Source organism: Harpia harpyja, chromosome 1 (assembly GCF_026419915.1).
Source record: "Harpia harpyja isolate bHarHar1 chromosome 1, bHarHar1 primary haplotype, whole genome shotgun sequence".
NCBI classification, from domain to species: domain Eukaryota; kingdom Metazoa; phylum Chordata; class Aves; order Accipitriformes; family Accipitridae; genus Harpia; species Harpia harpyja.
In genome coordinates, this window is record NC_068940.1 from 79,937,474 (window position 1) to 79,958,978 (window position 21,505).

A 21,505-nucleotide genomic window follows, 5' to 3' on the forward strand; every position below is an offset into this window, starting at 1 on the left:
AACCCACTTCATCAAAAAAGGAAAAGCAACAATGTGATCAAGTAACAAATGAAGTTAAGGAGGATAATGAATTACCTGATCTACAGTCTATGGACCCAATTTAAAGTTATGCACCATTTACGAACATCTTTTGAATAATTCACTCAGGGGAAAAAAGTTCGAAAAGTGCTGTCCAATAATGCTCAAAGTTTTACAGTTCATTTAAGCTATGTTTCTTTATGCACAAGTGGCCATATATCCATTATGCATCCAAGGGTGCACAATCACAAAACAAGGTGGACTGTGACAGAAAGGGACATGACCTGTTCCAGTACACAAAATATATGCATTACCAGTGCTCATTTAGTTGAGGAAAAGTAAAATAGGTATAAAATGTCAAACTGCCTGATGTAGCCTTAACTTAAAATAAGTGCTCGTTACCTTTGAGGGTTTTATTCTGAGCTTTGCTGCAATAGAAACAAAGGATGAAAAGGAGAAGAAAGAAATGTAACCACTTAGAGAAATTGCCCAAGACAAGATATTTATGCTAAACCTGAGACATGCAATTTGCAGATTTTGTGGCACCACTTTGTTTACAAACATCTGTCACTGACCTCCAAGGTAACATAAATCATCACCAATAAAGGCTTTTGATTACTCAGATTTTGATGGAAGTAATAGGTAGCAAACCTATAGATAACTAGACAATACAAATCCAGTGGGACAGTTTAGTAAATTGGACAAAAGCAACTGAAGAGATTTTCTAAAGCCCAATAAAAATATAAATTTTATGAACAATGAATTGTCAGAATCTTACATCACACCATGTACCACAGTGCATGCAACCACTGGGTACAGAGGACACTGAATCAGCTGAAAGATCCCATCACAGTGGCATCTTTAGGAATTTTCAAGGAAAAGGAAATTTCAAGAAAAAGTGTAGTAATATTATCTCATATGTTTGGCAATGGCCTAAGCACTGTGAGAACACACTGTCCCCATCTGCTGTCTACATTTCAAGAGAAATGTTGATAAACTGTACTCAGTTCACAGAAAAGCCTTGAGCATGCTTAGCAGATCTGAAGATCTGTTCATAGCTAAATACTCCAAGAGCTCAATAGTTTTACAGAAGATTAGGATTGATTTGATCTACAGCTTAAAAGAACGTATATGGGAAACAGAAATTTAATAATGGCTTCTTTGATCTACAGCAGAGCACAATTTTAAGGAGACATCCCCAAAAGCTTCAGAAAAAACACAGATAATAATATGAATAAAAGCCATCAGCTTTGGAAAAGACTGGGAATTAAAAATGTGGAACACCTGATCTTACATAGGCCAAAAGTTCCCCAAACTGTTCTAGTACAACCAAAGCAGAGTTGCGCACATATCACAGCCTTCTTGGAGACAAGATACCGAGAAATACAGAATAATCTACATTCACAATGCAAGAAAGACTACAAGGCATGAAATGGGAAGAGTTAAATATGTTACCAACAGAAATACCTTTGAAGCCATTAGTGGATAAACGTGCAATTAAGATTAAAAGGAGATAGCTCAGTAGTGACTTCACCAATGTATCGACTTTCACTGAAGAAAAATAAAGATTATTACATAATGAATGCTCTGAATATCTTCAACAGCTGTAGGACAACTTGCAGTTTCTACAGTTTTAGCACAGGAAATGAAGAAATAAAAAAGAAATTGAAAGAATCTAGGTGTTTTATGATAGTGAAACTAGATTAATTTGAACAGACTTTGTAAAGTGCCCTTACAGAATACTGTTTGCTGCTATGACTACTCACAAATATCCATGAATAGCACAGATGGGGTTACTATCAGCTAGACTGATCATGCACTTACTAAGTCAAGACAGAAATCTTTGTCTCTTGGCATCAAAAACCTAGAGGGAGGCAACTATAACTCATGTGACTTTCTTGTAAGGAAATGTAAGAAAAAAAAATTGACATAGTAGAGAGAATACAAAATATATGAGTACATATATAAGACATTGTCTTTTGATAATCCAAATTGTGCACACAAATGTGAAGTATTAATTCAGAAAAAAGTTCTGAAGTCTGCTATATTAAATTGCAGATGTGTTGATACCAAAAGGAAAGGCATCAGAAAAATAAAGGGCAGTACAAAAGCACAACTTCCAGAAATATATCCACACACCAAAGGCTGTAAATGAGTGACTTCAAACTAATATGCAATGTGGACAGTGTGACAGTGTAATCAGTGTGATACTGAGGAATATGAAAAGGCTGAAGAAGAAGCTGCAAGTCTACAAAGACAATACAAAACTTCAGGGAGAGAATGAATCAGAATAAATTTACAAAAAACATGAGTAGCCTTCATGACTTCAGGACATAGTTAATTGCGTGTAGAATACTATGTCCACTCTTGGACCCCTCAGTACAGGAGAGATGTCAGCAAACTGGAGGCAATCCAGTGGAGTGCCATGAAGATGGCTAAGGTGCTAAAGCATATGACATATGAGGCTGAAGAAACTGGGTTCAGCCTGGAGAAAAGTCTAAGGAAGGATGTAATTACCAGATTTCTACTACCTAAAAGGGAGCTATAGAGAGGGTGGAGACGGGATTTCTAGGAAATTTTATGTAAAGACAAGAAGCAACAATCACAGAGAAATTCCTGTTGAACATGAGAAAAAAGTTCCTCACTGTGAGAGTTGTCAAACACAGGGGTAGGTGCTTGAGAGACTTTAACACCTTCATTTACAACACTGGACTAAAACCAGCCCTGATCAACCTGATTAACTTCAAAGTTAGCTCTGCTATGAACAAGAGATTGAGGTAAATGTCCTCCAGAAGTCAAAAACAAAAGACCAAACTGTGATTACACAAGCCCTCCTTCAGATCAGAAAAAGGAGTAACAAATTGAAAAGTTAAATACAGGTTGAAAACAATTAGATATATTAAAAAACAGTTACAAAATCTAAGAAGAGTTAACTGATACTGAGAAATAGGATAATTTTAGTAAGACTATAGGTGATAAGCTGTGAGGCAGAGGTAATTATTACCTGATTATTAGCTAAGAAATATGGGGAAGTCGGTATAAAAAGGGTGACTATTACTGTTCCATTAAATCTGTAGCTATAAGGGTTACCTTTTTAGTATCCAATGGCATTAGAAAACTTGCTTCCAAGAATTTTCTTTTGAAGCTATTTCATACCTTTCCTTTGAGCATCAGGCCTGAAAGGTTAGAGAGGGAAGGATTATATTGCGAGAAGTATTCCCCCACTGGAAAGTAGATGTTTATATACATTATTGATTTTCTGTAGGAGTTCATTCAAGTGTAGATTTGTTTTTCAATTTTACCAATTCCTCTCCCCAGTTTCCATAAGGGCATTTGGTGTGCTAGGTGAAATGTATTATATTCTGGGAAATTCAAATACAAGATTCAGGGCTTTCAATGGTTCCTTTGGAGGAGATACTTACTATGGTGTGATGGTGAGCATTAGCAAATTGCCCATTTGTTCCTCAAGCAAGAGTGGGCCTATTCAGAGGATTATAGTTTGCAGAGAAGTTGCTTCTAATGATTGACTTTAGGGAGGCTGAGAGTATGCAAGAATTTTACAAGGGTATCAATGCATGAAGGAAAGAATATCAATAATGAGAAAGTCTGATAGAAGATAAAAATGGAAATCATTTTATTACAAGGGATGCAACTACAGAAATATGGTAGGAGTACTTAGACAAGCTCCATAAAGAGAATGAAAAGGCTAACAACAAATGGCCACTTTCCAGGCAGCTGAGCCAAATTTTGAAGAGATTCAAGAGGCAATCAGAACTCTTAGGAATAACAAGCACCAGGTGTCGACAGTGTTGCTGCTGAAATGTTAAAAACTAGAAGCTGTAATCTTCGAGACCTCATCCAATAATTTGTTTGATATGGAGGTCTGTGAAAATGCTAAAGGAACTGAAGAAAGAAGGCATATTTCTAATTTCAAAAAGGAAGACAAAATATAAAGAGACAGTCTGCTTTCTCTACTTATGATTCATAGAACCCTAGCTTTAAGACTTTTATATAGATTTTGCCCTTACAGGCAACAAACAATAGGAGAATCCAAGTGTTTCCACGCATATATAACATTTCATAAATCTCATCTCTATGTATCAGACATTTTCAATGCTTCAGTGACAAAGAAAAATTGTAGTATGATCAGCATACATATTTTAAATAGATTTTAAGAACTGTGTGATAGCATTTTCCAACATGGTCTTTGTACTGCAGTGAAAGAGCTGCCTAATAAAATTATTAGGGCGGTACAATTGTGTGTATATGATTGAAAAGTAGACTATGGCATGGGAAATTCCTATGCAATTTGCCAGCAATACGAGATTATGAAAGGCAAAACTATGTGTGGAAAAGGTCTGGTAGGAACCTGTAGGAAGTTTATGAAGAGCGTAGGGTAGAAAAGAAAAGATTAGGTCTCAAGCAAATTCAGTAGCAAAGTCTACAGTCAGAATTCTGGGAAGACATTCCAGTCACAAATCTCTTGGAAAACCATTCTTATACTTCTATTGTGTAACTACATAAAATGCTGACCAAGGAGGAGGCAGAAAATTATGGCAAGCACTGCTAAGAATCTTTAATGTCAAGGTGATGAAAGAGGAGAAAGGAGGATCTGAGCTTGATTCATCACAGTGTTATTCTAGTCTTATAACAGTTGGCCTTCATTGAAATTGATAGTTCCATGAGTATAATTTCAATAGTGAGTCAGGCTGAGTATAAACTCAGTAGCGAGTTGTGTTTATTCATTGAGCTAGAGCTTCTTTTGTTATGGTTGTTATTTATGGCCTGCCCTTGGAGTCAGACCTTGTTTGAGGTATATTTCTGAATTATTGTCAGACTTGACTTGATACTGTACTTCATTACATTAAAATTTTGCTGATGGCTGATTTTAACTTTCATATGCAAGATGCAACTGTACTTTGTCTTTATTCTGTTTTGATTTAATTAAAGTTACCTACCTGAATAATTTTTGCCTCCCCTTCTGTTTTCAATGACCATTTCATGCCCCTTTTCTTTACCTAGTAATTATTGCTGCAGGCAGTTGTTAAATCCAGTTAGACTGAGTTCTTTTGTTACTAGTTTTGATTTGACGAGTCATATTGTTCTTTCAAAATCAGCAGAAGAGGCACCTGATACTCTTATTGGATATTAGCATATCCTGCTACAGACAATTTCTTATTCTTTTTCCTTTTTACTAAACAACTTCTAACAGGAAGAAAGCTGCAAATCAGCATCTCTGAACCAAAAGAAGGGTAAATAGGTCATTGACCTTGGAAAAGAATCACATGTAGAAACCAGAGCTATCACGTTGCATTTCATTATTATGACATTTTCTTCAAGAGGCAAAGTTTTCCCCTGCTCTCCTTTCACAGATCATCAATAGCTTTATAATTAAGAAAAATTAGCTGAAGATAGTGTCATTTAGCTAGGGCTATATAATGATCTTTACAAATGTTTCCTGAATACAGTGTCAAAACTGAAAGTTCTCTGTGCCAGTTCTTTTATTTATTTTCTATTTCTGCCTACCTTAATGTCTGACTACTGTGTTATGAAAATTACAACTGAATATTACAGTTGAGAAAAGAATTGAGATGTCTTTTGAAATAACAGAATAAAACTCAGCTACTTCTAGTCCTTTCTTAAAACAAATACTGAATGTATAGATCAACTTACAGAATGCCATGAAGTTCAACAAATCTAGTCTTTGTTGGGCCAAGAGGAAAAAAGAAATCAGAACCCAATTGTGTACCAGTAAGATTTTTCTAATCCTTCAGCATTCAAATTGGAAATTGCTCAATTAAATCTTTTCCTTTAAAATTAAATATTTTCAGAAATATTGTTTTAAATGCACATCTAATAACATAAATTGTATTATACAGACAAAAATCAACCATACCTGCAAATGAACAGTGCCATTTATGAACAAAGATTAAAGTATTTCTTGAGAGAATCAACTCAGTGGAAACAGGAAATTCTGTTTAAATTAGCTATTCCTGAATAAGCCAAAAAAAGGAGAGTGATTTACAGAGTACTTGTTCAAACTGCCAGAGTATAGTGATGATGCTAAGACAGAAGGAGTTCGATGCTTTAAACAAAATCCTTATGTTAATCCAAAGATTTATTTTTTGTTTTGATCTAAAGAGTAAAAGTTTCCCTCTACCCAAAGGCTAGAAATTCAAAGGTGTAATCCAAATCTATAAACAAACACAATATAAATTATGCAGATGTGTTGTTAGATCACCTAAACAAGTAACACCATCGCTGTACTATTAGTCTAATCTGAATTTTAGGAAAGACTACCTAGTTTTCACAGCATCTGGAAACACTGAGCACTTGAATTTAAAAAAAAAAAACACACTGATACTATAATACATGTAGAATTCTTACATGTACCTTTATGACACTACCTTCTATTGTTTCTATGACGTAACTATGTAATTTCACTATATTGTCAAATATTTGTACTTGGGTAGTAACTCTTGTTGTGCCTAAGGACAATTGTAGCTGAATCATGAAGAATAACCACTTGTTTGTCAGAGTTTGATTTTTGAGATCCTCCTATATACTTCACATTTAGATTCTGACTGCCTCTTAGTTGTCTTCTGTATTCTTTCTTTATACGTATTTTTTACTTATATCTCCACATCATAAGATCAGATCACCTGGAGCTATGACTTCCCCAGACAGAAACAGAAGATATCTCATGAATATACTTGCATAACAGTGTACACACACCTACACAAATGCAAACCAAATGAAATAAGTATAATGCACAAACAATTTTGTTTCTGAAGCAATGTTGCACCTGATGTCAAACCAATATGCCCAAGAAGAAATATCATTGGTTTGGTAACTACACATAACAGGCTCTGCATTTAGGGTGACTGAGAAATTGAGAAAGGCTCACCTGCTTTGGAAAGGCTCCAAACTGTTTGATTTAGCTTGTCATCAAAATGTCAGCTGAACTTCAAATGAAATTTCCTTCCCAATTCCAAACTTTTTGCAAGACTGCTCTGACTGACAAAAGAATGACACTGTTCTCTATGAGCCTGGCCAGCTTTGCAGGCCACTACAGCATTTAGATGTCCTGGAATTCTTGGACTGGTTTAGCAAGGCAAGGGAGCAGTGCCTGGACTCCCCTGAACACAAGCTGTAATTTATGACTATGGCTGCCATAGAGGACATTGGAGTAAAAACCCAGATAAGATAATTTCCATGTTCCCTGGTAAGCACTGTATACAATCTGGTTCTATTAGACTTTCACTAAAATAATGGAAAATTCACATATGATTGGGTTCCACACCCCTTACAGATTTCAGCTGGGTTTTCACTTTGAAGTCATAGGGGTTTGGACAGTGAGATTTAGCTTGAGGTTTCAAAGCTATCACACGAGGGAAATGCTTGCACTAATCCCAAGAAAGAGAAACCACAAAATGCTGAAGCCCCAGTTCTTAATTATTTATAATGCCTTTTCAAATCCTGGAATGGAACACATTCAAGTTAGTCAACTATATAAAATTTAGCACTTCACTATGCAATAGTCTATCAGGGCACAGCTCTTTTCTATTTCTAAATCCGATATAGAGGTTCTTTGTCGCATGTCAAATATAACTGTGTGATGAGGTCATATGGATAATTATATAGTACTGATTGCAACTATACTCTACCATTCTAACATGGATGTCCCTACTGCACATAGTAAAGAACCCAAAATCTTTTGTGGATTTCATTTCACAACACCTCTGAGACATACAAAGTGTTCTTACCTGTTTTTTAGAGCTGGGAATAAAGAGCCAAGTTTGTCAAGCTATTGAGGCATCTAAAGAAGTAGATTCTAGCTTCCCAGAATTTTTTAAATTTTCAAAAGTATCTGTGCACTAAGGTGTGAAGAAGATGTGTATTCAGAAAGCAAAAGAAAATGTGCACCTACACATCTTATAATCCTACTGTACTTAGCCATATCTTTAAGCACATAAAAGCCTATGTCTTTTTAGTTCCAAGTAATTTGTTCAACACTTCATGGAAGGAAATACTCACTAAACAAAATATAGAAGATGGGATATCTTGTATGTCTGGTTGTTGTCCTTTTCCAGAGATACTTTTCTCTCACAGAGTTTGGAAATGCAGTTTGCCTATACAAAGACATGCTCACTCAGGAACTACATAACCAGGAATATGGAGCTAACAGAAGGTTGCCATATGTATCTGAAACACTACAAAAGTGTCAGACATACATTATGTGTTTAAACATAGCCATCTAGTGTCTTTTTAGATATCCCAAGTTATCCAGGTAACCTAAGGCAACAAAAATGACTCTATGCAACTAAATTTAGTTACATGAATCTGTCTCAGGGTGACTACCTGCACAACAAGCTCCATTTATCCCACACTGTCCTGCTAATATGCTTCATCTAACTAAAGCTACCTGGGCTGTGAGTTTCAACTGAAACAGAGACATTTTGAAAATCATCACAAATAACTGTGAGCTTATAAGACTTCCCATCCTGTTTCCTGTGATTCTTGTCTGTTCAAATGCTGTTTATCCCAGTTTGGATCTTGATCTTGCAATTAACTATGACAGACTGTATTTCCATTCCTGTGGAGAATTGCAGCAGCTCTGCACTGGTCTAGGGATTCAGTCACAGACCTGGTCCTCTCAGGAACAGTTACAAGTTATTTTGGGTCAGGAATAGACGACACTTATAGGACTTTTGATTCAATACATAACAAATCAACAGTTCTGAAGTTGCTGGGGTTTTTTGCCAAAAGAGAAACTATGATTCTTCTTGAGAATTTGATCTCTAAAAAGGAGAAATTTATCTTGGAAATCCATTCAGTGCCAGCTTATGTCATTATTTCAGCTGGAGAAATTCATTTTATAATCTCCTGAATGCTGCCTCAATTGTAAATCAATTGTAAATAGATTCCTATCAGTCTGTGGCATCAGGCAGCAGTGTACACTTCAACTTGCAACTACACAGTTTACCTGGTAGAAACAGTATCACACAGTTAAGCCCCCCCCCCCAAAAGTAGGCTGACCTGCTAGCAAAAGTCTGAACATGTATCTGCCAATGCATCTATCTTATGAACTCAAAAGCTTTTCTCTAGATGGTATCAAGATCAAACTCTAGCATGGAACATATTACAGCTAAAGGTGAGCCACAGTGGTAAGATGCAACTGGAGTAAATCCTAGAAATTTACACTGAATGCCTTTCCTAGCCAGACTCCCCGACAGGCCAGCTGTAGGGAACATTCATCACAGAAACCATTTTTACTTATTTCAGCCTCTAGGAATATCTGTACTACTATTTGGTTTTGTACAGAGACAGTACACCACTGTAACATAAACAAAACCCTCAAACTTTGGGGTTAATGCTACCGTCACTTAGCTTTTTAACTCATCCTGATGAAGAAGCACAGAAAAGGCTAACATGAAGGTATCGCCTGCATAACTCAATCAGTGTGTAGCTTTAAGTAAGTAAGTGACCTCCATAGACCTATTCTTAAAGGCAAGATGAAGGGAAAGAATACTCTTTTATGAAACAGGGCATGAAGGTGTTTCAATTGCTGTCTAGATTAGAGAAGATCTTGGTCAATGGGTGCTCCCAGAAAGAAATCCCCACTAGCACAGCCTACCTGGGGTCTCAGGAGACCTTTGCTGAACAAAGGTGATACCTGAACCAAAGGGTCTAAGGATTTAGAACTGCAGGCTACACAGATGGGAAGGGCAATTGTCATAGCAATAACTGAAGTAAAGATAGATGAAAACTTCACATAGATGTATAAACTAAGAGGACATGTTGGAGGAGATGCAGAAGATTCATGTTATGACAGGGCCACTGTCTCCAGAACTCTTCTCCCCCCACCCTGTTTTACTGCCTCCTAAGTGACATTGGTACAAGATGAAGGGACTCCATGCAGAGCACTGCTCTTGCCTGGGTAGGCTCACTTGAGCTCCCCATGCAGGCTTTCTGCACCTGCTTGCTTTTGCCCCAAACCACGTCATTAGTTCAGCTGCCTGGAGTAGCAATTTATGAAATTCCTTTTAAATTTGGGACATACATAAGAAACAAAATGCGGAGAACACTATCCAGGACATGGGTGTCCACATGGATTTGCCTCCTTCTTGGGCATATTAACTTGCTGGCTATTCCATGTCCTTTTCTGCTCAGAAGGTGAAGATCAGCGAAGAAAAAGAATAGACAATATAGTTTACTCTTCTAATGGAAGATCTGCAGTGTATTGTATGGTAAACATCAGCAAAGAACAAGCTCCCCTGACTCACAATTCACCATGCACTTATAGAGGATCAAGAACAGCAGGGCAGATGGGTAATGATAACAGTCTGCAGAAGAACAGGGTGGCAGCAAGATACAGTGGCAAACTTGGCAGAAGTGGGGAGGTATAAAGAGTGTTCAAAAGAAGTGAGAAATTCAAGAAATCTAAAGCAAACTTGCTATCCTATCTAAGCATAATGGAGGAGCTGTGAGTGTGGATAGAGGAACCATCTCAAAGGAAATTAAGATTATTCTCACATCACACTCAGAAAACAGAAATGTTCTATAAAAGACTTGGCTCGAGGTATCCGCAAGATGAGGAGCTGAGTAAGGCCTTGATGACGGGTATCAGAGATTGGTTGTTGCACTGAGGGATGGGTTGGAAGTCAAAAAGGACAGGATAAGAAGGGGAGGTACCTGCTCCAATAGGTAAAGCTCCAGGGTGGCTTTGAAGACACCTACCTGATGACAGTCCCAGCTCTGCTGCTAACTTTGTGTCCTCAGGCAATTAATTTTGTTTCTTTGCATTCTGTTCCCCTTCCTGTCTTCCCTGCCATCTATTTTGGACTGTATGCTGTTTAGGATAGCAGCTGTTCTTATAGAGTTCCTAGAACAATGGGGGTCTGATCTCACAGGAGTCTTCTAGATACTCCTAGAATACAAATAATAAATAACCTTAATTTAGCAAATATTTATTGAGTTCCCTCAGGTATTATAACTAATCACTGCCATTTTCCCTTAAAGAAATAATCCATCACTCTGCTGATGATAAAAGAGCTTTTCAAACAATGGATTTAAAATCTATCTATTCAGAGAAATAATTTGTTCTTATTTCTTTCCTATTGCTTAATGCAAATTGTTTTCTTCCTTGTGGGACAACTCTAAACTCTCTAAATAGTGTAAACTAAACAAGTATTGAGCGGGTCCAGATTCTATACAACATAAAGATGCAGAGAAATATTTTCTATTTCTAAAGACATTGTGTACATACAAAGTCTACATTCCACTCATAAGTCATTGATAAAAGAGCTGAACTATGCAGGATATGACTATATAACGACCTAATTTGACAATGATATATTAACAGTAACATTTTTCTATTTCTTTTCTTTGTAATTACACTCCAGTAATTCTATGTAATCCATTTCTACCTAATCTGTCTTTTAGTAGTGTATCATATAGCTTAACTACACTTTTGGTAGGCAAATGCACATTTTTAGGAGTAGTCACTTATTTCAAATGGATCAGTCTGAGAGCCTAAATTCAGATATTCAAGGACTTATTTCCAGATTTAAATGAGACGTCACAGTCCATGCTAAAGAAAGAGCCAGAAATTTCAGAAGTTTGGCACCCTGCATGAGAGGTTTGCCTACCCAGAGACTGTTTACTTCAGCTAGTTAGCAAGGGCTTGCTGTAGTTATCACTGGAAAGATTCCCATGAATTTCAACAGTACTCACCATAGACAGATGGCTAAAAAGTAGAAATTCTCCCTTCTAGTAGAAATAATAGCCTAAGTGAACAAGGAGAAAAGTTCTACCTTTTGTCCACATATGTCAAACATGGGATGCATCAATAAAAAACCACAGAAACCAATCTTAAGTTTCAACACTACAAATATGTCATACGAAGTGACTGAAAAGGAAATGCTATAAATAAATTCTTTTACTATTGATTTATTTTGTGGAGGTTTGAAATCCCATTCTATCTATATGCAGCAATTTGAAATAGATATTCCGATATTAAGCTGCTGGTATACCTGCTGTAACTGGGAGGAAAATTTTGACTAATTTTCATAATTTAAAATTCATTTAGGGTAAGTGTTTAAGGGAAAGACCTTAGTGTAACAAAGGCTGATGGCACTTCTAGTTGGAATTTTAGAATGTTATACTTTATAGACAGCTTTATTATAGTCCCAGGTGGTAAACAGATCAACCTATGGAGGATGATAAAGGAGGAAAGATATTGATATGGTAATTGAAGTAGTTCTTCATTTACCCTATTCCACAGGCAACATTAGTCTCAGGGATCATAACTGGATACTAATCTAATGACAGAGGACTAAAAAACCCACATTACTTGGCATATACTGTGGTGAGCATGAGCACACAGGCAATAACCACAGGTCAGGTGATGAGATACGTGGTTTCACTGATTGTTTCAGTCCCTGGACTATCAAGCAACTAATGGTCCCTAAAGCTACATCCATTCATCCCATATAAGAGTCTTGGTGTGCAAGGCAGTGTGTAGCAGTGGACTGAATTTCAGGGATTAAGACACTAATTCCAACTTGGCTGCTCTCAGGTGTGTAACTTTCATCATTTCATTGTAAGACTGACTTTTCCCTTTCGGCCTTATGCTGTCTAGACTTCAAGCTCTGTGTGGCAGTTACTGTCTCTTACTCTTCATGTACACAGCTCCTAGTACAATGTCACCTCAATCTCATCTGAAGGTCCTGGGTACTTCTAAAACTAAAAACATACAGAATCAGTAGCTCCATCAAAGCAACTCACGATACCTCCAGAGGCAGGTTACATACACACAGACCTGGGGACCTCAGTCACTTTCCAAGTTCATATGGAGACGAAACCCCATAAATGTGCCAAAACCCCATCCACCCACTGGAAGAAGCATCTGATTCAGTCACAACTCTTTGTCACCACTGATGTCCACATGAAGAAGGTTAAAGGGAGAAAAAAGGAAATAGAAAAAGAAAGAAAACGGACACGGAGACTGGAGAGACAGATCAGTGGAGGTCTTTCAGTATCCAGGACTGTGGGCACTGGAAGGGTGGTACAGGATTATTCTTGGTAAACAAGTTCAAGCACCACCACCACAAAATAGCAAGGCCACAGTACTGCTCATGCAACCCTTTCTTTGGCTTCGTAAGATATCTGACAGCCTAGATTTCTACACTTTAATCTTGCCTTAGGGAGATGCTGTTCTTATGCACGGCCTCAGTATTAGTTTGTTTTCAGCTGATCCGTTTTTGAAGTAAGCTCAGAATCAAATTGCATCAAATTAACCAGTTCCACAACAGTGCTCCAATCTCCTGAACTCCTGTTGATTGCAGTGAGTCTGCAAGCATCAAAACAGGACTTGGAGCTTCTAATTACCTTTGAGAATCTAAACTGATTCCTCTGGATCAGTTTAGCGTAGTTCCCACATGCTCCCCCTGCTCATAAATCTGATTTTTATCCTATTCAACGATACAAATTAAAAGGATAGAGACAGGTTTGCACTTTGAGCCACAGGTTTCCAGTATCAGCATGACGATTACTCGTGCTTTTAATTTCATGCCTGCTATCACAGCAAGTGAATCTGCAATTATGCCAATCTATTAAAAACTAGGACCAAAGGTCAGCAGGTTTTCCATGACAATAGTGTTATTGAAGTTTCAATTGAAGGTTCAGAATTCTTATGGATCTTTCCAAGTAGTACAAAAACATTCAGTTTAACAGAGACAATAACTAAGAGCAGCAGTTATATTCTTAATGGCCTAATGACCATTTTTAATTTCTATTGGACCTGTACAATATGAAACTGGGCTTCTAAAGTATTGCAAGATTAGCAGACTATGAAACAAATAAACAAAAAAACCCAAAATAAACCCTATCATTTGAGCATGAAGTTTGCTTAAAATGTCCTTTTTTCTCATTTGTACAAAAGCCGTCACCAGATGGAATGTTTTTTTGACTGCAATGCTCAAAGGTACTCATTAAGTCCAGGAAAAAAAAGAGCTCAGGTGAAATCTGCACGTAACCTTTGCCCACAACACTTCTGAGGTTCAGACTTATTCAGATAAGTTGGGAGGAGGGCTTGTTTGAATAGTTGGCTGATGTTTTTGTGATTGTGCTAATCTGTGTCAGGTTGGCTGGCTGGCTATTTAACACAGACCACAGTGCCTTAGTAGTCAAGCAGTTTGCAATTATTTGTTTGTCTTTAGAATATTTTAAATTTAAGGGAGCGTCATTTATCCTATTGCACAGCTGAAGGATGGAGACACACATGACTTGACTCTGACTTGTGGTACAGGCTTACAATTTAGTTTCTGTCACTGAGTGCAGAATCACAGAGCATCATCACTGGGACCACCCAGACTGAGTAAAGGCGGCAGAACTGCATCCAGATTTACTAAGACTGAAACTTAGAATGTAGAGTTCCACAGTTTTTTAAAGGAAGAAAGGAACTTCCTCATAACCTCAAGTAAACTGCTTCAAATAAGCAGGTGAAGCTCACTCACTAATACACTTTCAGACCTTGGCTAGTTGGGTCTTTGTACTTCTGTTCTGCAACAGGTATCCTAATTTTCCCATCAGCAAAAAATTTTCCTCTCCACCCCTGGAGCAGGCAGGATGTTGGACAGGGACTGTGGAGCTGGCCTCTGCTTCCAATGCACAGCATCTCAAAGCTACTCTGGGATTGATTCAGGTACTTAAAATTATAATCTACAGCAAAATGACATTCTCCTGTGTACATGGGACATCACAGAAACAAATCCTAAATTCCTGAGTCCTGTTCCTATACCTTTGGCTGTGATATCATCTTTACTGATTGGCTCTAAATCAGTTTAAAAAGCTGGTCTCAGATGATGTCCAGCTTAATTCTGCAGAGGGCTTAAAATTAAAGGAGCTTGGGAACACTGGGGAGTGCTTTCCTACAGCTATCAGTGGCTCTGATATTGCAGAGCAGATATGCACACAGAGCCTGCTTGCAAAAATATGAAAATGCTTTCCAGATGCATGTGCTCCATATACCTTTCAAGGCTGTAGAGTTAAAAAAAAAAAAAAAAAAAAAAAGGCCAACCTCTCTCATTTTATTAGGAGATTTGTAAAAGTCTTGTTAAAATTTCAATTTCCCATTCAGGTTGATTTATGGATTTCCCCCCTTGTTTATGGCTTTTTTAATGCTCCACTTTATAGAAGCCATGAATACATCAGGATTTGCACCAAGGACCTCATATAAGTAGCTCAATATCAGCTGACAAAACAGCAGTCTGATTTAACAAGATTTTTTCTGTATGTTCTCTCAATCTGCTTTGCACCAATTACAGAAGGTAGGGTCAGAAAGAAGGCTTAACCTAGAATTTTTTGCAGAGTTTTTAGCAATACCATGTTCAGAACTGTTTTCCTGATCCCTATTATGTTGTTAGCCCAGCAGAGGGAAGAAACAGTTTAAAACATGTCACAGTAGGAGCTGTCTTAATATTAAGTGTTAGATCACTGATGGCAGATGTGAAATATTCCAGCTTTGTTGTAGTGTTTGAAGGCTTGTACAGAATTGTTAAATAAAGCAACATGACTTTACTTTCTTTTTCTTTTTTTAGAAAAATAAAATAAACATGAAGGGATCACTGCATGCCTGTTAACACAGACTGAGTCAAAGCCTGTGAATGTATCATGATGGTAGATGCTGTAATGAATAGCTCAGAAAAAGGCCTGCTTTGTTGGACTTTTTTTTTAATTGGGTCATAGTAGGTCACTCCTAAATCTCCAGGCAATCAACAAGAACTATTTTTACACAGATGCAAAGTATTAATATGAATATTCAAATATGATCTAATTAATTTTCTAAAAGCCAATGTCTCTTTCTGCCAGAGCACAGATTATCATAATTTTAGCCTTCAAGTTTGAGAAAGAAAAATCACAAAAATCTAAATCATTAAAAAAACCTTTAAATTATGAAAAGGAAGTCCCATATAAGGATAATAACAAACAGTTCACAGGCTTCTTAAGCTAGAGGGACAAAAATACCTTTAACCTTGTAAAACTTTGAGGTATAATCGACTGATGCTTTTTTCCCATAAACTGGTATGATTTTTATCAGGACCATTTGGAGAAGCTTATGATCTATTTTTAAAATTCCTTAAGCTTCCACAACAAATCTTTTCTGGTTTTTAATGTTTTCATCTTCATGTTGAAAAATTTGCAAACTAATATATGTCACTATATATGTGATAACAGTACACAGAGATATCAACAATATAGAATAATTTCCCTATGTACAATAGATGCCAATTTCCATGTTTTGTTCCTGATTACTACAAAAGGGAAAATGCCAGCCTTGCATGTGAGAGCAAGCAATGTGGCTTCTAGTCCTCAGCAGTAAATATACCTGGAATATGGACTGAAGTGGCACTTGGCCTGAACATCCATCACCATTTTGATAGTTTGAAGTGCATCTGGTCCTTTGGAGTGTATTTGCTGTGATTACCCAGTTCAAGTCTTTTCCGACTATTGTATGTGTCATCAAATGACAGTAATGAAAATAACTGCAGCCATTATTATAGGGTTTAGGACTTCACCATCTGTTGAATATTAGCCTTTGCCTTCCCCCAACTGGCATGCTGTTGTGCCAAAATCAACACATAAGCAGTGTCACCATACTGTACTTGTATACATTTGTATAGCTCTTTTGTTTCCACATATCCCAAAGAATTCCACAAAACAGTGTTAATAGAGCCTGCAATCACCAAGAAAACAGATCAGACAGCATAAATGTAGTTCAAGCATTGACACCCAAATACGATGGAGTGCAGAGCTGGGGACTGCAGTCGATATTCACCACTGCAAGATATGCACACATGAAAAGAAAGCTAATGCAAGGGTGTTAAGCATACGTTAAAATCTGGTAGTCTCAAACCCAGATCCTAACAGATTTTTTACTTTTCAATCAACATCTGTAAAGAGTCTTGGGTGCAAGGTAATGTAGGGTACTAGCATAATACCCTGCAGGACAATTAAATAGTGTATTCATAGAGCTATCCTTATAAAATATCAATATTTGCCCTCTTATACAACAAACTACCAGAAGTGTCCCAGCATCTGAATGCCAGAAATGACTGCTCAGACCTCAGACCATAAAAATTTCTCTTGTTTTCTGAAGACTCAAGTCCCTCTGAAGATAAAAAGGGATAAAAATATTCTGGTATCAGAAATTCCCTGAGCTTAGAGAGCTCATCAGTCACAAGACTGATGGAGCAGGCTGTATCATCCGTAGCAACATGTACATTCCCACTGCACTGCTGTGCAAGAGATCATTCTAAACAAAATCCTCACTTATGCATTATCACTTGTGACATCACAGATGATTAAGATGATTTTATAAAATTCACATGGTACTTGCTGCCAAATGCTAGGTTTTAATGGTGACTACTTCAAAGACAGTATGTGACCATAAGTTTGAAAAAAAAAGAAAGACAAGAAAAAGCACTGCACTGAATAATTTCAATAGGAAATCCAGTCAGCGAAAAAGAATTCTATGAGATATAACAAACCAAACACCAAAGACCTTGTGAGTATTCATTGCCTGGGTTGGATGACTAGGAAGGGAAGGCAAGAGATAAAGATTGTTATATGAGGATAAAAAGATGTTTGAGAACAATCATATTAATAATTTTCTGCGTAATTTTATGCCTGGAATGTATCATCTGCATTACATTTATTTTCAGAGGTTATTATTTTGGAAAAGTTGTGACACTATGATTTCATTCTCCCATTCTCCAATCTGTAAAAACAAGCTGAATGGAGGATAATATCTCAATCTATCATCTTCAGCCAAGGAAGCCATATTAAGTAAGGGTGTCACAGTAGTGAATTTGACTGAAGAGCGAACACAGCCAAGTGTGAAGGAGGTTCTTACAAAATTTTTAATAGCAAAAGCTCTCCTTTCTCACTTCCGAATAGTCATGTGAGACATGAACATGTACAGCAAAAAAAGTACCACCTACAACCACAAACAGTACTAAAACCAAACACAATTCCACAACCTCCAGGCAGACCACAGGACACAATATGCAGCCTGGTGTTTCCTGACAAACCGCCTCCAGTTCCATACTCAACTGATCAGAGCTGTTAGTGTTATATTAAAATAAAACTTTAGTAGCTTAAAATTCATAACCTTATCAAGAACCTATTACTACCTGCACTTCCAAAAAAGCAAAAGAATATAGTACTCCAGCAAGCACTCTAACCATTAAACACTTTATATTGTTCTTTCAGAAACAAACCAAAGCTTACTATTAGTGTTACGGTTTTCAGCTGTAGAGTGGAGGCACTATGAAGTGTATCTGCTGTCCCTGTTTTTGGAGACTGCTGATCTAGCAGCATATTGACTGCTCAGAGACAAAAGAGGTTTAGAGCAACAGAAATCAGCTTCTGTAAATCTAATTCAGTTTCCTTAATTCAAGACTCTAGATGACTCTCATGTCATCTTTATAACCTTCAGTTCTTAAATCACATAAAGTGAGCAGCAGAGGAAAGATGCATTAAAACATGTGTGGGACCATGGCCAAGAATTTCTTTTGATTTTCCTCCCAGTTACTTCTCAGTTTGCCAATATGTCTGCACATTTAATTGGTATTTTCCCTATTATTGTTATCCAAGTTTTTCACTTGTAAAATTGATGCGAAGTTTAGAAGATGGGAGAGAGTAGCTTCCTTCTTTCAGCCCCACCATTTTTGGAACACAGGATTTTCCAAAATATGGGAGGTGATTCCTCTGTTGGGGAGGTTATAAAAGAAAACAAGTGAGCAGAGAACATCCAGAAGAGCTGATATCTTGAGGAGTAAAGTGATCGGCCACCAATATGGTGAAGATTCGTTATCAGTTCCTTTTCATACTCTCCCCACATTAATGCACTATGAGATAGTAGCTCTCTTGGGTTTCAGCTCTCTCTCCATCTATCTCACTGTTTTTAATCAGAAGCTCAACCCTAGAGGAAAGAAATCTTCTCAGTTAGGCTTACTGAAATGTTTACTTTACTGTGAAAAATTTTGGCTTCAAGAAATTGGTATGTTTTTCAAGACATACCATTTCATCAAAATATGCCTGAGCAGTGTAATTCTTCAGAATCAGCTGGATCAGAAAAAATGCAGGATAAACTCAGACCCCATAATGGAAGCAGAGCTACATGCAACTCACACTTCACCACAGCTCTGTGGGAACTGTAATCAGGCTAAGTGCTGTAAAATGTAGCTGCAATTATTTGCAGATGAAAAATTCCAGCTACAGTTATTTCTTGAATCAAAATTGAGGATGAAGAATTAGAGGTCACTCTGGTAAACTAAGAGCGTTTTAGTGTAATGTTTGTCAAGGTTGTCTTGCTCTGGTTTTTTGTAGTTGCTTTTATAGGATAGGGCAAAAATTAATTCTAACATTCTGCACTCAACTTCTTCATATTCAAATGCAAAGCTGTGGACAATTCAAAATGCTGCCAACCAAAATAATGCTACAGGCCATCTTCACTGATAGAAGCACAGCTGGATTGAGAACCTTTGCTGAGATCTCCACTAGAGCATGGGAGTACAAAGATTGGAGAAATGGCCACATAAATGTGCAATGGGCAATCTGCTGTGATTTCTAAGGATACAAAATTGGACCAAATTAGAGAAAATTATAAATCCAGACTATTTAGCCATCTGTGGAGTCAAAATGCAAAGTACTGGATTAGACAAAAAGTCTAATAGTTTCATTAGACTTCGAAGCTGATTTACGGTTCACTATTTCCCCCATCCATCTGGGAATAACCTGGAGACAAAAGCCTTTATCTCCATGTGGAAGGACACTAGGCTATATTATCTGCAGCTCTAAGTATAGAGAGCATGTTAGGTGAAGGGGAAATGTGATAGAAGCTACAAAGAAGATAACAGAAGCCAACTAGAGGGAAGTCTGTCTGGGGAATACATGAGGAAAAAAAAAGGCTATTTATACTCCTACTCTGAAGAGGCGCATACTCTGTGTTTTCGGGAGTACTGAATAAACATATATGCAAAATTCAGCTTAGTGGTTTTTTCAATTCTCTCAGCTGGCTACTAGCCATAAGATTAATCCCCTATTACAGATACAGACTTTCTGAAGACCACAAAATAGCTCCTGTTAACTGAGCCTCATTGACATCCAGACCCTCTTTCTGATCCGATACTGAAATAAGTTTCTTCATTTCACACCAAAATCAGTTTTGCAAACATAAAAAAGATGAAATACTGACTTCACTATTACTTCTTGAAACAGAATCAAAGCTTCTATCAAAAGAGTTACTGTGATCTCCATCCATTAAAAGTTAGGCAAAAGCCTATAAAATAAGCTGCATCTAACAAATATGCCATACGGTAGGACTATATGACAGGTAAAAGTCTGAAAACCATATCAGCACAAATTCAATGGCCATGAGAGGTGACATGAAACCAGACATGCCTGCAGCAACAGTCGCAAAAATTATCCTGAACTACTTAGTAAATGCAGAGTTATTTAAAAAAAAATAGAGAAGCATATTGCTTTCTTAACTCTGTGAAAAATCTTGAGGCCCTAATAGACACAGTGAATCAATCAATACATCTATACAATCAGGAGGTATGATAGTTATTACTCATTCATTATGATGTAGCATTCTCTAAAGCCAAATTAAGAGGACAGTCATGAGATATTAAGAAAGGGCTGGCTAGTAGATTGACACATGCCATTGTGCTATATTAGATCAATTAAACCATCCAGATAGTCCTCTGAGGATAAATGGGTAGATGCTCAAAGAAAATATCTGCACAGTCTGATGAAGACATTGAAACAGCAATTCATCATTGCCTTCAATACAAATGGCAATAAAGACTGAGCAAATGACAGATGTTCTATACAAAGTCAGCCATTGTAGAGGAATGCAGGCGATAAGACACTTTAACTCTTTCCGGTAATGACTGAAAAAACGCTTAAGCCAAAATTCCATAATTATAGAAATATTATTCCTCTAGAAAAAAAAATCTCCTGCTGTTAGTATGGGCCAGTCTGCTCTGTCAAACTGCTCTGAGTGCACAGCCTTGCCATGAATAGACTATAAATGAAGTTACATTTTACCAGCAACAAACCTTGTAGTAATTACTTACTACAAGTCACTTTTTGGTTAAAGATGAATGTATTCAAACACAAGAGCCATGGCACCACTGGAAGTTATCCACTTATCCACCAGTTTAATTTAAAAGGTTGCTAGAAGTAAGTTTGCAGAAGTTAAAGTAGCCTCAGGTTCACACTAATTCTACAAGTGATTCTCGGAGACATTAAACCACCCATGCCTGCTGAACCACTCTTGCATTGTTCCTTTTCGCCATGTCACATCTGTTCCTTTCTCTTCCCTGACTGTGCTCGAAAACTGAGTTGTGTGTCCCTTGAGAGCCAAGAAATAATTCAGAGGAGATCACAAGGTCTGAAGGGGTCATTTCATGAT

The 21,505-nt window shown here is 37.3% G+C and overlaps 1 protein-coding gene across 3 annotated transcripts in view; it reads right to left on the reverse strand.

Annotated features, from left to right (window-relative positions):
• The window catches only part of NXPH1 (neurexophilin 1), a 174,826-nt gene that overhangs the window by 29,056 nt on the left and 124,265 nt on the right, over positions 1 to 21,505 (reverse strand). The gene's annotated exons all lie outside the window — the stretch shown is intronic.